The sequence below is a fragment of the Chinchilla lanigera genome, unplaced genomic scaffold, assembly GCF_000276665.1.
Source record: "Chinchilla lanigera isolate Chin_1 unplaced genomic scaffold, ChiLan1.0 scaffold00066, whole genome shotgun sequence".
NCBI classification, from domain to species: Eukaryota; Metazoa; Chordata; class Mammalia; order Rodentia; family Chinchillidae; genus Chinchilla; species Chinchilla lanigera.
Window position 1 is genome coordinate 10561824 of NW_004955467.1, and position 18604 is coordinate 10580427.

The 18604-nt window shown below is 43.9% G+C and overlaps 1 protein-coding gene and 1 pseudogene across 1 annotated transcript in view; both read right to left on the bottom strand.

Moving 5' to 3' along the window:
* The window catches only part of Scimp (SLP adaptor and CSK interacting membrane protein), a 30650-nt gene extending 14118 nt beyond the window's left edge, over window positions 1-16532 (bottom strand). The window contains exon 1 of the mRNA XM_013522267.1: window positions 16427-16532. The gene's annotated coding sequence lies outside the window, so the exon portion shown is untranslated. The remainder of the gene's footprint in view (window positions 1-16426) is intronic.
* Window positions 9570-11455, bottom strand: LOC106150180 (annotated as a pseudogene).
* Window positions 16533-18604: the final 2072 nt, after the last annotated feature.

Sequence of the window (18604 nt, forward strand, 5' to 3'; positions counted from 1 at the left end):
AAAAAAAAAAAAAAAAAAAAAAAAAAAAAAAAAAAAAAAAGAAGGTAAGGGGGAGAAAGTGGGTGATGATTCTGCCTTCTGTGACCAGAAGTCCAGCACATGGTGCCGGATATTACAGATCCTGCCTTGAAGCAACAGAGTCCTGCTACAAGACACACATGGTGGGGTGGTTGTGGCAGCTGTCAAGTGGGAGGAAAACCCTTTGTTTTCAAGAGGTGAAGGATTCTCAAGGCGTGAATTAGATTCAGGGATATAGTAGGGTTCTGGGAGCCAAAGTAGAGGCCTAAGACTCAGGTTAGACCAGGTCATTGGAACCTGATGTTTAGCCAGGGCTGTCTAATCCCCGAATTGTAGATCAGTGCAAGTCCCGGGGAGTTGGAAGGCATTGAATCTGCAGATATACAGATATATATCTGCAGATATATCTGTAGGAGTCCCAAGTGCTGGGAGGAAGTCAGGAAGCTGGCAATGCCTGACCTGATTTCCTGTAAATTTGGGAGCCATGAACTTGAGGACTATCAGAGATTCCTGTCTGAGCCCTGTATAGTAGTATATGCCTGTAATCCTAGCATTCTGGGAGGCTGAGGCAGGAGGATTGCAAGTTCGGTCCAAACTGAGAATTTTAAAGAGAACTCAATCTCAAAAAAAACAAAAAACAAAAACAAAAACAAACCACACAAAATTAAAAAGGGTGGTGGTGCTGCTGGGGATGTTGCTCAGTGTGAAGGTCCTCAGTTCAATCCCCAGTACTGCCAAAGGGAGGAATTCTTAGCCTTGCGTATTAGAATTACCTAGAGAACTTTAAAAACTGCTTGTACATATACATCAAAGATTCTGATATAATTAGTCTGAGAGAGAGCCTGACCAGTGGGTTTTGTTTGATTTTTTATAAAGCCCTCCAGATAATTCTAGCCTGAGGCCAAGGTTGGGAACCACTGACGTACATGTTGCTGCTTAATGTTTCATTACAGCCTCCTAAGGGAAGGTGCCCAGAGTTGGGGTAGTTTTCATATCTCTCTTTGATACCACAATCTGTGGATGCTCAAATCTCTTATATGAAATGTAGTATTTACATACAACCTACACATACAACATCTACCCATATGTTGTACTTTAAATAATTTCTTGATTGCTTATAATACCCAGCACAGTGAAAATACTATGCAAATAGTTGTTATACTGTATTCATTAGGGAATAATGTCAAAGATAAAAGCCTGTACCTATGCAGTACAGACCCATTTTTTTTCAAGTACTTTTGATTTTGCAGTGGTTGGAACCTTGGATCTGTTGGATCCTTGGATGCAGAACCAAGGATATTGAGGGCTGATTGTACTTGTATTTGCTAGATGAGGAAATAGCACTCAGACAAGTTAAGAAATTTGCTAAAGGCAGGACAGGCTAATTGACTTATTGAGATTCCAGCTCAGTCCAGTCTGACACCATTTTACTCTGCCATCTGACATGAAGTTAATAAATTCTTTATTTTCATAACAGAACTGAAAGCAGAACCATGGCTCAAAAGTTTCCTATGTTGGCAAGACTTTAGTCTATCGTTGTGACTTCTTCCTGTGCACAGTGAAAACCTCAGTATGAAAATGTACCTTAGGGCCGGGGATATAGCTCAGTGGCACAAGCGCCTACCTGGCAAGCACAAGGTCCTGAGTCTGATTCCTGGTACCCACACACACACACAAAAAAAAGTACTTTAGAAGACTAACATGTATCATGTGCTGACTTACTGTGAATTGTAACTACTGTACACGCTCCAGCTCATGCAATTCTCTCAGCAGTTCTATACGGTTGTTTTATTATTATCCTGTTTTACAGTTGAGAAAAGAGAGGCTTTAGAAGGGCTTATCCACTTGCCTAAAGTTGCAGAGATAGTAAGTGAAAAACTCAGAAACCAAACCCATGCCTGCGTCAGTGTAGGCCCTTAACTTTAGATCACCAAAACTGAGCTTCTCAAAAGTTACATTTGAGTTTCCTGGGAAATGTTTTCAAATGCATTTTAATCCAGGGCCTTATGTCCTTACTCCATTTCCAGTTCTGATTTGTAAGTCTAACGTGGGACTTGGACATCGGTATTTTTAAGAAGCACCCCGGGGGGTTCTCAGCCTTGGTGAGGAGCACTGCATTCAGCTGGTGTGCAGAGCTCCTGGCTGGAATTAATGAGGAAATTGGAAGCTTATTCCCTGGAACAGCCCGGGGTTGCAGCAGCAGGAGCTGGGTGAAATGAAAGGCACCAGGGGCTGGGGATTTAGCTCAGTGGCAAAGCGCCTGCCTGGCAAGCGCAAGGTTGTGAGTTCGGTTCCAGGTACCGGAGAAAAAAAAAAAAAAAAAAAAAAAAAAAAGAAATGAAAGGCACCAAAAAGATTCCTGGAACCCAGATACCTTCCCTGTCTGTTTGTCACAGTGCCTGCAAGCCCACCATCAATAAACTAGTCACTTCTCTCCAGGGTCAGGCTCTGTACTTCCTTCTCTCCCCTGTTTCCCTTCATTTAAACTCTCGTGCTTCAGTGTGCAGATACCAAGAAGAGAAACCGATGCAGTGGCCCTTCGCTTTTCCTTCCCCAAAGCACTGGCAGGAGGAGGGGCATCTAAGAATCTTTGCCTAAGATCCTTGGAGGATAGTTACAGCTGAATATGATAGGAATATAAGAATGCATTTCCCTGGGACCGAGAAGACGAATGAAGCTCCCGTTGTCTGGCCATGTGTCCTCCCTGCTTGGTGTCCCCTCCGTACGTGCTCAGCAGCTCAGAGCTCCTGTCTTCTCCCCTGTTCTCCTTAATCATTCTGCCCTAGCAAAGTCTCTAAATCTCATGTACTGAGAAGACCAGAAGGAGAGCTGGAATCCTGGGGAATCCACACATCATAATAGAAGGAAACTGTTATGTCTAGATGTCCCCCCAAAGCCTCATGTGGTCATATGTGGGGCTTTTCAGAGGTAGCTGGATCTAGAGTGTGATGCTGGGATTAAATGTGTAATACTGAGATCAAGGGTGTGTGATTACTAAATTAGTCTGCGGATTAGTTTGGCTTAGTTCTTGGTATGGATAATGGGAAGGCCCATCCTGGGTGTGTAGCCTAGGTAGAATATAAGGGACAGAAAGAGGGCTGATGCTGTTTGTTCCTGCTTCTTCAATACTTTGCTTCTTTGCTGTCTTCTGCCCAACATGAACTGCTTGTCCTTTATGATACCCCTCCGTCATGCCACCCTGCCTTGGAGCCAGCCAATTATGAACTGAAACCTCTACACACTGTGAGCCAAATAAGCCTTTCCTCCCTTAACTTTGGGTATTGAGTATTTTGTCTCAGCAATGAGAAAAGTGACCGAGGCAGAAAAAGAAGAACTTATAAAGGAGGGTGGGAAGGGGCAGCCAGAGGACAGGAACAGGAGAGGAGAATGTCCCAGCAGGCAAAGGAAGCCTGAACTTCAAGAAGAGAGGGAGTTGAGGCTGAGTAAGGTTGTTTGTTTGTATATGAGAGACTTCATTGTGTTTAGAAACTGAATTTGCCGGGACAGAGAGAGAAACAAACAAACAAATAAAAAAAGCAGGACTGGAAGAGAGAACAGAAACAAGATTTAAGAAGGGCAGAGGAGACACTTAACTTCTCAGGGAGAAGAATGAGCCTTTAAAGGGAAACGAGATGAAAATGAGGAATGATGCTGCATAGAAACTGAAAGAAAACTGGGATATAAGGACCGGAAGTTGAGAGCTCACACCCAAAAGTTTCTGTTTTGTCTAAAGTAGGAGACAAAGTCAAGGGTCTGTAGGCTGAGTGGGTCAGGACAGGACACAGGCTGGCTTCAGGACACAGGTCCAACAGTGAGCAACAGACTCCTCTTCTACCTTCCAGGCCAGCTGCCCCATGCCACACATCCTAATGGACTTCCTTGCTCCTCACCTGTCCCCTTCTGATGAGTGCTCCTCAGCTACACAAAGGGACATCATCAGCCCTACTGTGTGTTATGATCAACTAGTGAGATGCATTTTCTCCTCCACTGAGCCTGTTTCAGTGGCAGTTTTCTCTTGTAGTTGTTCATTGTTCCCACACTGCTACATGAACATCCTGCAATTAGGTGCCTTGCTTCTCTTTACCGCTGTGTTTCTAGGGCCTAGAGTATCACCTGGGACTTGTGGATGCACCACACATATGACTGAAAGATGCTACAGCCTCTTTTTCTGCTCTAACTGGACTTTTCTTATGATGATTCAGAGTGATAGTGTAATAGAGGCCACTCCTTTATGGGTTGTCCTTTTTATTCTTTTGGCAGTACTGGGGACAGAACCCAAGGCCTTCCCACTGAGCTACATCCTAAGCCCTTTTTAACTTTTTTTTATTGTGAGACAGGGTCTTGCTAAGTTACCCAGGCTGGGCTCAAACTTGCAATACTCCTGCTTCAGCCTCCCAGAGTACCAAGATTATAGCCTTGCACCATTACCATGCCTGGCTTATGAGTTGTCCTTTGCAAATTTATTTCCCCTCCTTTTGCACTTTGCAAGGTTACTTCCTTTCTCTTTTGCCTGGCATTCTAAATTTAAAGAGAAGTTGTGTAGGGAGTGGGTGAAGCTGGAAATTGGTCATACGTGTTGGGGCAAGAGAAGGCCAAAGTGCCTACAGCAGTCAAGCTACCTCAGTCTTGAGAAAAGCATCCTGCCTGGACAATTTCAGTCATTAGTTCCTAGGCAACCTTGTGTCTTGTGATACTAGCTTTGCAAAAGTATAAATAAACACCCCTACTGCTGTTGTTCTGTTCTTCTCCTCCCATCAGGAGAGAGAGGACCTCCACCTGACCTCAATCTTGTCTTTGTGTATGTTTTCCTCATCCTGCTGCCATTTTCCCAGGATCACTGACAGCCCCAAGTTTTCCCAGGGTCACTGAGAGCCCCAAGTCAAGACAAAGTTGTACCTAATGATTAAGATGTTAACTGCTAGACTTTCTTTAGATTCACAGAACCCAGAACAGCTGGTGACCTTTGGATTATATCAGAATGTGTGACGCCCTTCCTTATTCTTTAGCTCTACACCAACTCACACAAGTGTGTAAATTGCTATAAGGTTGAACTTTCAGAAAGCAAATGTCTGTAACCACAGGAACTAGCCCTAGGAGGCCAAGGTCCATTGCAGTGTTCTGGCCAGAGAAGAAAAGAGGAAAAAAAGGAGACACATGCCCTAGATGATGAATACCCCTTCTTACTTACATCCCCATGCACCTCCTTTTCCTCTCTATAAAATGCCTTTTGTGTACTTGAGTTCCCCAAGATGGAGCTTTGGGGATGATATATTCCCTGTCCATCTTCCAGGACTCTGGTCTTTGAATAAAACTGATTTCCTTCCCACAAACTCTTGCACCCTGAGTGGAGCCAGTAACAGTTGACAGTGCGGATCCAGGGTCTGGAATTCCTGCATTGTACTGTATAATTCCAAAGCCACCTCACCAGGACACATGAGCTTGACTGGCCACCCTGCCATCTGCCACCAGCCACTGGGGTCAGGAAGCTGACGGAGAAGCAGAGACCAGGCAAGCGCTGGGGTTGGTAGGTTGCCAGCTTCTCTCTGATTTTTCCCCAATTCTGTAATTGCCTAAGACATTTCCAAAGAACATCAGTGAGCTTTTGCAATTCTGAGTAGTTTCAGAGGAAATGGTTAAGACATCTACAGGGAGGAATGGAGTGGGAGAGCAATTACTATCTCAGCCCCTCCCACTTCTCCAGAAGTCATTTCTGGGGAGTCAGTGTCAGCACTACACTATCCTTCACTAAGAATTCCTGAGACTGTGGGCTTTTTCAGCATTTCCATTTTTTCCAACCAAGATGCTGGGTAAGAAATACAGTTCATAATGTAAAGGTTGTGCATAAATTCACATAAGTATGAAATATTGAAGGATCCTGGACTGGGCATCAAGTGAACAGATCCTTGTCTTCAGTTTACTGGGCACTAGCTTCTACACCTGGAACAAGACCCTTAAGATCTCATGGACACCTTCTAAATGCTTCCAAGAGATGATGCATGCATTAGAGCTCTGAGATCACCAGACACGGAACATCATTAAGAGCAAACCAAAAAAGCTCTGTTTACAATTACAAGCACCTTCTGAAAAGGGCAGCTGCTGTCAAGAGGGTACTGCAGTGCACCTACTGAGCCGGCTGGGCCAGGAATAAAGTTTGCTGTTGGGAACTAAGGAATGTTGAATTCCTGTAGGTCACAGAGAGGAAGAATTTAGAGTTCTTGGGGGAAAGAAGATGAGAAGAAGGGTGGGAGAAAGTGAGGAGGGGGCGCTAGCCCTGATACAAAGGTGGGAGAAGCAACAGATAGAAACTACTCAGAAATGGGGAGGCAAAGACATTTTCAGAATAGGGCTCTATTAAATTCAGTGTGCAGTTGTTTGCATGCTGCTCTATGAACATTCTGGTGGCCTCCTACCCAGTCCTTAGTAAAGTTTCTGCATCTGCCAGCGGCTTAGTGAGCAGGTTTGCTTTGGTGGTAGGGGGAACCAAAGGGGCTCGCTTCAACCCTAGGTGAGTGAAGTACAGTCTTGCCCACCCACAGAGACTGTGGGCTGGTGCTGACTGGGGAAAAAGATGGCTTCCTCAGGAAATCACAGACATCCCAGGGAGGGCTTTGCAAGGCCCCGAAACAGTGTGGAATGAGGGTTTGAGCTGATCTCCACCTAGATCTCAAGCGTCTGGGAGACTGCTAATCAGCCTTAGGAGATTATATATATATATATTTGATTTAATGTATAGCAAGTTTGATGCATTAGTGTTTACATAATAAAAACCATTGTAGCCAGGCGTGGTGGCTCACTCCTGTAATCCCAGCACTCAGGAGGCTGAGGCAGGAGGATCATTGAGAGTTCAAGGCCAGCCTGAAGTACATAATGAAACCCTGTTTCAAAAAGACAAAAAAAACCCTAAAAAACAAAAACCATTGTAGTGAATTTTTTATGCTTCTTTGTCACTAAGCTTTAAAGGTCAGAAAATTATGAAATGTAAGGGAACTTATTCATGATTTAAAGATGCAGCTTGCGGGTCCATGAAAGAGGGATAAATATTAGTTGGAAATTTATTGCATCTCTTAAAACTTGCTTATTAAAACCTACAAATTTGAACTGTAAGACAATTTTTCAAAAAGACAACGAAATTTCTCAAAATAGATTAGACTACAGGAAACATCTCATGAAACCGCTAAGATACTAACCAGTGCTATGGCTAATATTAAAAACTGAACATTCTATTTATATTGTATTTATATTACACTTTACACACAGTGAGCAATACAAACACAATAATCACCTCAAGCGAGCAACAAAGTTACAAGGCCCACAAGAAGCTTCTTTAGGGGGCGAAATACCATGGTACAATTAAAACATTCAGGAAGGGAGAGGAACCTTTGAATAGTATAAAAGTTGTTTACCAGTGTTTCTACTATGAAGCTCTCCTACATGTCAGAATGAAAAAGCAATTATATGTGTGACAGTGATCAGAGACTACAGTGCAGACATTTAACACTTGGCTGGTAGATTTTAGTATAACAGATTATGACAATATTTATGACACAGTTACAATCTAAAGCAGAACTAAAAACAGACACATATCAGTACACCATTCTTGGCAATAACTGGGTTAGATACATCTGTAGGAAATAGGTAAACTGTCAAATATCTTTTCTTAAACCAGCAGAAAAAAAGTATATTGGCATATACTGGATTTTATTTTTTGTACTGCTATAGATTCAAATGCGAAATTCTCATAATTATGCCAGTATATTATTAATATTTGAGTATACCCCATATAGATAGATTTAATATATATGTATATATAGAATTAATATATATATGTGTGTGTGTGTGTGTGTATATATATGTGCCATTAATTGATTAGGGAAATTTAAAACATACTTTCAAGTTGAATAAGTTTTACCAAAAAACTGCATTTAAAAACTTGGAAGAGGGCTGGGGCTATAGCTCAGTGGCACAGCGCCTGCCTAGCAAGCGTGAGGTCATGAGTTTGATCTCCTGTACCACAAAAAAAAAAAAAAGAAAAAACAAAACTGGTGGGTGTGGTAGTGCATACCTATGATTCCAGCACTTGGGAGGTTGAGGCAGAATTGCTATGAGTTCGAGGCCAGCCTGGGCTACGACGTGAGTTCAAGGCCAGCCTGAAATATATTGTGAAACCCTTTCTCAAAAAGACACACACGCACACAAAAACCCAAAACTTGGAAGGTATAAAAAAATGAAATTGTAAAACAAATGTTTAGCTACACTATTAACTAAACTTCCACAGAACTATGTCTGCAAATGTGGACGCAGAAACTGCTTACACTTGTGACATCTTGGTGGGAAGACATTCCCATGAGGGCCGTTTGGTCTCTGTGACTCCTGCATGGGAAGAAGAATTTCTGGATATGAAACACAGACTCTCTTATAGCTATTAAGTCACCATCTTTGTCACATTTAAAGTTAACTTGTTATGTCTGAATCTGTTTGGCACATTCTGAAATATCAATGTTTAAATCAAGGATTTTACACATTTGTCCATTTATTCCAAGTTCTCTGTCCAAGTAGTAGCTTCCTGCCTTTGTTATACCTTAAGTAGCTATGACATAAACAAGTCTGGGTTAATTAGAAAGACATGTTTTCTATTCTCCTCACGTTTAACTTTCCCTTAATATTTATTGTGTAAATGTGCGCTGACTAAACTAGTGAAAATCACATGGTTTAATGAATGCTACACATTTCCTATTAAACAAAATCAGCTTTATCAAATATTAAATACACAATGTTTTCCTTAGCTTAAATTTTTAGAGTATTTGTGTTTTATTTTTCTAGTCATTGTAATCTTGCCAATAACTACATTATTTCAGTTTTCTTTTTGGACTGCAGATTCTAAACTCTGATGTATAATAATATTTATGCTAAATACACTTAAAGTAGACGATAAAATTTCAAGTAAAATAAACTGTATCCACAGCTATTAGACCAAACACATATCTAAATTTTAATTCTGTATGTTACACAAATGCGTTGTATATTCTTAAATAATGAATGCTTACAATATTAACTTGTAAGTCTTTCCATGTGAAGTGATTTACACAGGAATGTGAATGGATCGGTGTTTGTTATAGATTGCAGCATTACTGATTTTCTCTTTTGTGCCTGTTGTTTTGCTCTTCCTGGTTTCCACAGACCACTGAATACATCCTTCTGCTTTGGCTATGAAATCTGTGCTGAACGAAGCAACACTGGTTATTAAGGCTTCTTTCTTTCTTTCTTTTTTTTTCTTCTTTTTGAGACAGGGTCTCGCTATGCAGTTCAGGCTGGACTTGAGCTCACATTGTAGCCCGGGTGGTCTTGAGCTCACAATGATCCTCCTGCCTCAGCCTCCTCAGTACTGGGATTACAGGCGTGTGCCACAATGCCCGGCATATTAAGGCTTATTTCTTTCTTTTTTTTTTTTTTAAAATTTTACTTTTACTTTTTTTCCGGTACCGGGAATTGAACTAACGACCTTGTGCTTGCCAGGCAGGTGCTGTGCCACTGAGCTAAATCCCCAGCCCCTAAGGCTCATTTCTATGGTGCAGCACTACCCTTACATCTGATGTCATTTCCAGAGAACAGAGAAAAAAATCACAGCTGTCTTGGATCTTTCTGCTGTTTTGATGACTTTTCTTTTCCAAGGTAAATACTGAGGGTAGTCTTTTAAAATCCCAAGGCTCTCTGATGAGTGGGACTTTGCCTCCCCAGAATAAAGTCTATTCAGCTCCCTGCCCACCACAAATGCTGAGGTTGTGTGTTTGGAAAATTATGTATTTGGGGATTCAGAGGTCTTTCTCTGTGTTGATCTGAGCTCCTGTGGACAGCCTTCTCCTGGCATGCTGTAGTCTCTCATAGCCAGCCTGGTGCACACGAACTCCATCTGCTTTGCCATCACGGTTTAAGACGCTGTGAACTAAGAATCGCGAGTGCTTCACTCTTAGCTCTAGCCTGTTGGAAGCATGTTTTCACAGAATCCTGGAAGTCTGGAAACCCATCCTTTAATTCTTTTGGGGGATAATTCATCTCTCACCATATTTCGACTCGGTTCTGTAAGTATATTTATAGGTGACTTCTCAAGCAATCTCCCTAGCTAGGTACAGAGCTTGTCTCTTCTTGTCAGTAGGGCTGTGTGCTTCGCGCAGAGTGGAGCAGCTGCTTCATTAACAGTGAGCTCGTGAGGTGTGAGATGCTTACCGTCCTTTTGTTCAGTCAGATCTGCCGTACGTTGCACTGCATCTCCGAATTTCCTCCTCTGTGTGGATCATCACTGCTCATCTCAAAGATGTGATCAATCATTTTAGCCAACTTCTTGTTGACTTTTAGCAGCTCTTTCCCTTCATTCAAGTCACTTTTCGGCAGGGTGGGGGCCATGCACTCCACACCCTCGGCCACAGAGAGCAGCAGCGGCATCCAGGGTCTCGCTGCTCTCTGTAGGGGACACTGGGGAGCCAAAGGCTGCTGGACAGAGACGTGGTAGCCTCGCCAGAATCTGGTCTCACCAACATTCTGCAGCGCCAAGCTCCCCAGCACGTCTGACTGCCCCGTCCCAAGCTCTGCACACAGGTGGCAGCAGCACATTTGGGGATTTTAAAATGAGGTTCCTGAGCACTGCTGTTCTTTTCATAACTGCTGCAGGATAGGCACGGTCATGTAGGTGATCTGTCCGGTAATTTATGCATAGGTATGCCTTGACAGGAAGGGAAGTCAGTGGCTGATGGAAAAGGCCAGAGCTTGTAACCCAACCTCTCAGCCTTCTGTGGCCTTCTAACAGGAAGGGGATTGCTAGCCGTGCCCTCCAGTGCCATGGTTTCCAAGTTTCTTCTTCTTCAGCTTCGCAGAGGTGTTGGACGTCATCACCACCTTGTTGGACAAAGGCATCCAAGCAAGAGAGCAGAGGAAGCCGGGTGTGGTAATGCATGCCTACAACCCAAGCAGTCCATAGGGAGTTCAAGCCCAGCCTGAACTACATAGTGAGACCTTGTCTCAAAACAAACAAACAAACAAAAACAAATTGGCTTTTTGCAATATTTTATCCGGCTGCAGCTCCCCCAGGGTCCTGGGCAAGGCCACAGCCGTTACTGTGGATGCAGTTAACGCGACCTGGCCTGCAGCGGCAGCAGTGTTGGGCGGGTGCTGCCCCAGGACTGCTCTGCCCTGACTCCCCGGAGCTCGCCCAAGGTGGGAGGGGAGGCGGTCCTCACACCGGTCTCCTGCTGCCTGCACCCCGCTCTCGCTTCCTGTGGCCGAAGCCCCTCTGTCCCATGGTGCTGGTAGCTACTCCGCACTCACCGAGCAGCCCATTAGTAGATTCTTGCCAATTCCTTGCAGCTCCCGGACGGCCAGTGATCATGATCAGGAGGCCATGCTCCCTTCTGACCTTCTTGCCCATATCAGTGCCAGAAATGGCCATGTGCGCAGTCGATGGCCCTCAAATCTGAGTGTGCATGGGTAGACTAGAGGGTCCAGTAAAGGAGTCCAGTGTCAGTTATCTCTCTCCTTTCAGTTTTGTGAAAGACTGGACACCTCAGCTTCATTCCTCTTCCTCCCATGGCCGCGTGTCCACCCCTCACAGCCAGTCAGCCTCTATATTTCAGCTCCACCTTGGCTTTCAAATTCATTGATTTTACGCCGGGCGTGGTGGTGCACACCTGTAATCCCAGCACTCGGGAGGCTGAAGCAGGGGGATCATTGCGAGTTCAAGGCCAGCCTGAGCTACAGAGTGAGCCCAAGGCCAGCCTGAACTGCATAGCGAGACCCTGTCTCAAAAAGACAAAACAAAACAAAACAAAACCCAAATTCATTCATTCCTCTCCACCCCTTTACCTAATTTAGAACAAGTTTTCATGCTCTCTGTGCCTGGATCAGTATATTTTTGTGGGCCCCCAATGCCCATCTGTCCCTCCACTGGCTGCCAAGAAAAGGCCCTGTCCTTTCCCATTGTAAACCTTCTAGTTCTCTATGACTGAAACAGCGAAGTCCAGGCTCCTCACTGCTTAGCATGGCCAAGGCTGTTGTCCACTGGCACCCTGCCCACCTCAACGACCTCAGCCCTGAGCGCTCTCCCACCCCTGTGTGCTCTGCTGGCCCTCTCTGCAACCTGAGTTCCGAGGACTCCCTGTCCCCTCTCTCACCTCCTTGCCTGGGACTCATTCTTCAGCTAGCAGGGATGTTCACAGTATGGAACTGACCCACCCGTGAGGCTCAAGGTCATAGCAGCTCCATGCTGTGTATACAGGACGTGCTGGGGCCAGCGATCAGCCTGTCATGAAACTGCATTTGCATAGAAAGCATTCTGTTTTTATTTAGGTATTATGTAAACATCAATAAAAATGGCAGAATTTTCCATAGATGCATAATCTACAAATTCGCACTTGCAATAAAATTGAGAAGAAACATCAAAGACTATAAATCCTTTTATTTTAATAGCTTGGAGGAGGGGCATGGGGACAAACAAAGCAGGGTGTTGAAAAATATCTCTTTTCTCCCTCCAACCTACTGCTTGATTCTGCCAGGACCACAGGGTCTCTGGGACGGACCTTGAACATACCCAGAAAGGCCAATTGCTTCTTCAATTCTCTTGTCAAATGGCATGCAATTCTATATACTGTCATTTTTATGAGAAAAATAAGGGACCATTTACCAGTATATTTCTTAAATTATTAATAACTACTAAAATTTGATGTTCTTAAGCTAAAATTAGCTGTGCCCTAGAGTTTGCTGAGGACTTCGGATGACGTTCTGCCAGAAAGTCTAGCCACCGTGCAGCCTCTGGCACCATTCTTGCAATTCAAGGAAAAGCTACTGGTCTTTATGGATGCAGTCTTGAGTGAGTCATGGTGTTCTGCTATTGTGACTCTAAATGTTTTTTAAAAGAAGAACAGACAAATTTTATAAATCTAATATGCACAGGAATATGAACTTAAAGAGGGGGAAGCTTGCTGAACCTTACACAGAGCTTAATAAAGGGACAGACCTTGGGCTTCTGAGGGAAAGGAGGAGATACAGGCTGTGGAAGATTTCAGGGGAGGGAGTGCACAGTGAGAAAAGGCCATTGTTGCGTGTGGATTTTTCATTATATATTATGATGAGTTTAGCTTCTTTGCCAGTTAAATTTATTATGGGGTAATTAGACAGTGTACACATGTTAACACAAAGGAGTGTTTTGGGTCGGTTTTTTTTAGTAGGCTGACACGTACATATTGTTGAAACATAAACTGTATCCATTATACCTGTTGCTAAAGAAGATACGTAAACATACTTACAAACTTAGGTCTCTGTTCTGTGTCACTTTGTGGATATTTTACTTGTGAATCCGTGAGCTTCTTGCTGTGGTCCTGGTGGTGCTAGGGATTGAACCCAGGGTCTCATGCACGCTAGGCAAATGCTGTACCGTTGAGCAACATCCCTGGCCTGTGTTTTAAAAATAAAACAGGGCCAGGGATGTGGCTCAGTGGCACACTGCCTGGCGAGCTCGATTCCTGGTACACAAAAAACTGCAATATTTTATTAAAGTAAACATAAGGGCATATATGAGATGCCTGTGAATTTATTTACAGATATTGTTTAATAATATTTACAGACATTATTTTAAACATATAGAATTATGAGCTGTTTTATAATATGAAAATGTGAATAAGCTCATACTTCTCTGTACTGAAGGAATGGACAGAATATAAGAACCGGTTGATAGTCACTCATTTCAATGGAGTTTTCTCTGAAAATATCCTTATGCTCTATTGTTATTTTGTATCATGCTGTAATGTGCTTATTGTTCCATAAAGAAAACATAGTATCTGAACATAAATCCTACAAAGTTAAGAAGGTGGCTGAGGGGCTGGGGATTTAGCTCAGCGGCACAGAGCCTGCCTGGCAAGCGTGACGTCATGAGTTCGATTCCCGGTACAGGAAAAAAACAAAAAAAACCCAAAAAACAAAATTAAGAAGGTGGCTGAGCCCGGTCATGCTGTTGATCGTGCTTCTCTCAGTGCAATGGCTTATCACACCGTGTCAGCTCTCAGATTAATCTTGAGTCTGATTTATTTCATTGTGTGCAGGACTCAACTCTATCTGCACCTGCTCACCCATCACAGCTTATTTCCTTTTTTGGCATAGTTATCTGCCCAGAGTAAGAAACTGCATCCATTTGATAGCAAAAAAAAAGAAAAATAATGATAAAATTCTATTCTGACAAAGTTGAAGTGAAATTGATCCTCCCACATGGCCAGTGTACATGGGTTTAGAACATTTTTTTAGAAAGCAAATGATAATATTTTCAAAATTATTATATCCATTGGTTCAATAATATTGTTAGAAAGCTAACACAAAAACAAACCTAAGAAAGATCTGAATGCCTACATGTATTTGCCTTTGTATAATAGATAAGCACTGAGTTATTTGGAAGTCAAATAGTGGGGACTACAAGTACATTTCACAGTTACTTGATGGGGTAGGGTGCGGTAACACTCAGGAAGAAAACATCACGAGATAATTATTGGGAGATAATTTAAAACAAAACACAAGATAGCAGAATTCAAAATTGTGTCTCTGCCATGTTCACATGACATTACCTGATTATGTGGTTGGACTGGAAGAAGACATGGAAATACGATGTGGATATTTTAATGTGAAAGAGCAGGTTTCATCTCTCTCTACTACCCAGTTTTGCTCTTAAATATAAAATAAACACTTTTTCAAAAACTTGGGTATCATTTCTTAAAAGAATTTCTAGACCCTACTCCCTTACAGACCAATTGTCTAATGTTTCTGAGATGTTCTGTGTGACTCGTTTCCCCTTTGCACAGCTTTCCACACTTGCAGATTGTTTAACTTCCTGGTAAGTTTGTCCCAGGATTTCTACCACTTGAAAGCCCTTCCTGCAGTCCGACAAAATTGCCTCTTTCAACCCCGCATGCCTGTAATCATAGTGCTCAAGGCTGAAGCAGAAGGATCACTACAAGTTCAAGGCCAGCCTGGGCTACATAGTGATATCCTGTCTCAAAAAAGAAAAAAAAAGACTCTTTTTCTTATTTAGTTACTTCCAAAAAAAGTGGAGGAAAACTTAAATCTCTGCCACTCAATGGTTCTGGAGGAAAACTTAACTCTGTCATGCAATGGCTTTCTGGAGATAATGCTGGTGGAGTGAACCGGGTAACATCTGAGCTGAGATTATAGAGGTGTCATTTCTATTTCCATTTGTTGAATGTTTACATCAAAACAAAATGCATAAATCTCAAGAATTATTGACACTTAGGAGAAAAAGGAGTACAAGGCAGTATGTTAAATGCTTCACAAGAGTTCTGATGAGGTGGTGGAATTTGGAGTCATTGTTTTCCCTGTTTTGCAGTTTTCAATTTTTTTTGTCTTTTTGAGACGGTGTCTCTCTATGCAGTTCAGGCTGGCCTTGAGCTCACTTTGTAGCCCAGGCTGGCCTCGAACTTGCTACAATCCTCCTGCCTCAACCTCCCAAGTGCTGGGATTACAGGCGTGCACCACCACACCTGGCTAATCTTCAAATTTTAATAGGGAAAAAAACTTAAAAAAAAAAACCTCCCAGTCTGTGTTCTACAGGCACAGCAATGCTCACTTTATGTTTTTAGACAGGGTCTTACTATGTAACTCAGACAATCCCTGGACTCAAGCAGTCCTCCCACCCCAGCCTCCTGACGCTGGGACTGCAGATGCCCCCACCATGCTTAGCAGCAGTGCCAGGTTGGATGCCCCTGTAGAAGTCTGGGTGTGCAAGCGGGCCGGGAAAGGAAGTCCCTTTAGGATCAAATACATAAGACAGTGTAAGTAGAAATAGAAAAGCTGAATCTACAAAGCAGGATGCCTTGTGAATCCATGGACACCAGAAAAGAAGTGACAAAGATACTTACTTAAGTATCTTAGTAACGGGTGGTGCTCCAGTTCTTTCACCCAGGAAACACCATGATGTAGAGGAAAGTTCACTTAGTCGATGCCTTGGCTCTCACCCCTGCCTCTAGCACAGTACCATAAAAGTCCTCTCTTGTGTCAAGTACCATATCTCACCATCGGTATCCAGGGAATGACAGTAACCTCCCTGTGATTTACTTATCTCATTCCCAATCATTACTTCATTTCAGCCTGAGAGGTAGACATCGTCACCCCTGCGCACATACCAGGAAACAGAAGCCCAGAGAGGTAAAACGTTGCCTCAGATCACCCAGCCAGTGACTGGCAGAGAAAAATCTTTAAGGCCAGTGTTTCTCCACCCGACCCAGTGGTGGCTGCACCAAGGTCTCAGGCTACAACGCTCTGGCCCAGTATATGCAGTTGCTCACACAGATACATGCCCTGATGCCAACAATGGCAGATGTTCATGATGAAAAACGCAGAAAATTATCTCCAGGCAAGCCCTTACCAGAACTGCCACGATGTCCAGATGTGAGCGGCTGAGGAGACAGCAGCGGTCTGAGTGCTGTGCTCGGACGCAGCTGGAGAAGTGCTACTCACCCACAGGACTTCACTTAACACTAGAGGCAGTGAGCACCAGTCCGACCACACTTCCCCTTTCTGGTCAGTGCGTGCGTGTGTGTGTGTGTGTGTGTGTGTGTGTGTGTGTGTGTGTAAGTGATGTGCCATCACCAGGCAGCAATTCTTCACGAGGAAGCTGACTGCTTCAGGCTTTCCAGAAGCCAAGATCTCCTTCCTACCTTTTTTCCCTCCCACAAAGCCCACCAGAAGAGGAGCAGACTCCAGGGTGGGCTTGACAGTGGGTGGGTGATGTATTTCCACAGAGAGGTCTGCTCTGAGTATTCCTGGACATAGCAGCCTGGAGCTCAAGAAGAAAGACAAGGTGCTGAGTTCAGTCAGAGGCACACTTGGGCAAGAGGCACACCCCGCTCATATGTGACAAGCTCACCATCTTGTAAGTGCGGCTGTTGAAGCCCTGGGAACCCTGGAATTGCTGCCTGACCTTCTGCTAGGAAGGAGAAAGTGAAGGCTTTCTGTTTCGAAAGGTGTGGCATGTCTGCATGAAGAAGTGTGTTCAGTGGACTGCTGTGACTGAGTTGGGTCACTTCCTAACACTGTGAGATGGAATTCCCAGGGAGGCTCACAGTTGGCTGCTTCTGACTGAAATGAGCAGTTACATTGGTAAAATACTGATGTGCCTGGCACTGTCAGGAGTGAATGAGTTATTATAACTCTCAGCCATCTGGTGATAACCTGAAATACCTGGTAAATGTTTACCCACCTGCTCAGAAGATTCCTGATGTGTAGTATTTATAGTATTTGCTAATTTCCGTGGTGTAAATATTCCTGCTTGCCCAGTTCCAAGATACTAATATGCTATTGTTGGACTTGGAATTAAGAGGAAATGTGTGGCCGGGCATGGTGGTGCATGCCTGTAATCCCAGCACTCGGGGGTGCTGAGGCAGGAGGATCTCTGAGTTCGAGACCAGCCTGGGCTACAAAGTGAGGTCAAGGCCAGCCTGAACTGCCTAGCGAGACCCTGTCTCAAACACATGCACACACACACACACACACACACACACACGCACAAAAGAGGGAAATGTGTGGAACCAGCTCTTCTCTTGGGTCTTTCTGGGTCAGCTCCAGCACACCACTGAGTTGATCAACCCCATTATCGAGCACCTACCAAGGACAAGGGCTTTGACCAGTGATTTACATTCCTTATCTCACCTGCTCTTCACTTACCTGGATGATTCCCATCTTCATTTTACAGGTGAGAACACATCACTGAGTCAACTTTCCACAGCCAGGGAGATGACTTTGAACCCAAACCCTCTGTTTGCACAGGCTGTGCCCTTTCTTATCTGACCCCTCTGAAGCTGTCCTGCAGCGCTGGGGAAGCTGGACGCTCGTTCTCTATACTCTTATTTTCTGCTGCGGGAGGAATCACGGGCTGAGGGGGGTTTCTCGTTGCACTAAGCTGTGTCTCCATGGGGAAGGGTGATTCAGGTAAAGTGAAATTGTTCTTTTTACTTTCTTCAATGTGTCTGTTTTCAGGCTTTTTTTTCTCTAATTGTATATTAGAAGTTTCCTGGACTCCTGGGTTCCCATAGAGTTATTCTAGGTACTCTAGTCCACGGATGGTAGTCCAAACCAGTGCAGTGTGTGTGTGTGTGTGTGTGTGTGTGTGTGTGTAGGAAATTTCTACTCAGCCATCTCACTCCTTCTGCTTCCTTGCTCTCTTTTGTTATTTTCTGCTATCCCCAAATGGTAAACTCCTGGGTAACAGCACACTTTCGGGACTACCCTCCCCAACCATGACACCCAACACAGTCATGAACACAGCAGAAAAGCCCTGATAGACTCATCCACGGAGAGAAGTGAGTTCCATGCACAAAAGTGGGTAACTTCAGTCCATGAAACTTGATGGTCTTTGTCAGGCATTGGATGGGACAGTGTGAAGATTACAGTAGATAATCAAACACAGCATTTACCCTCAAGAAGTCCCTTGGAACCAGGCATAGTGCCCCGTCTGTAATCCTAGCACTGGGGAAGCTGAGCCAGGAGGATTGCTTTGAGTTTGAGGCTAGTCTGGGCTATATAGCAAGTTCCAGGCAAGCCTGGA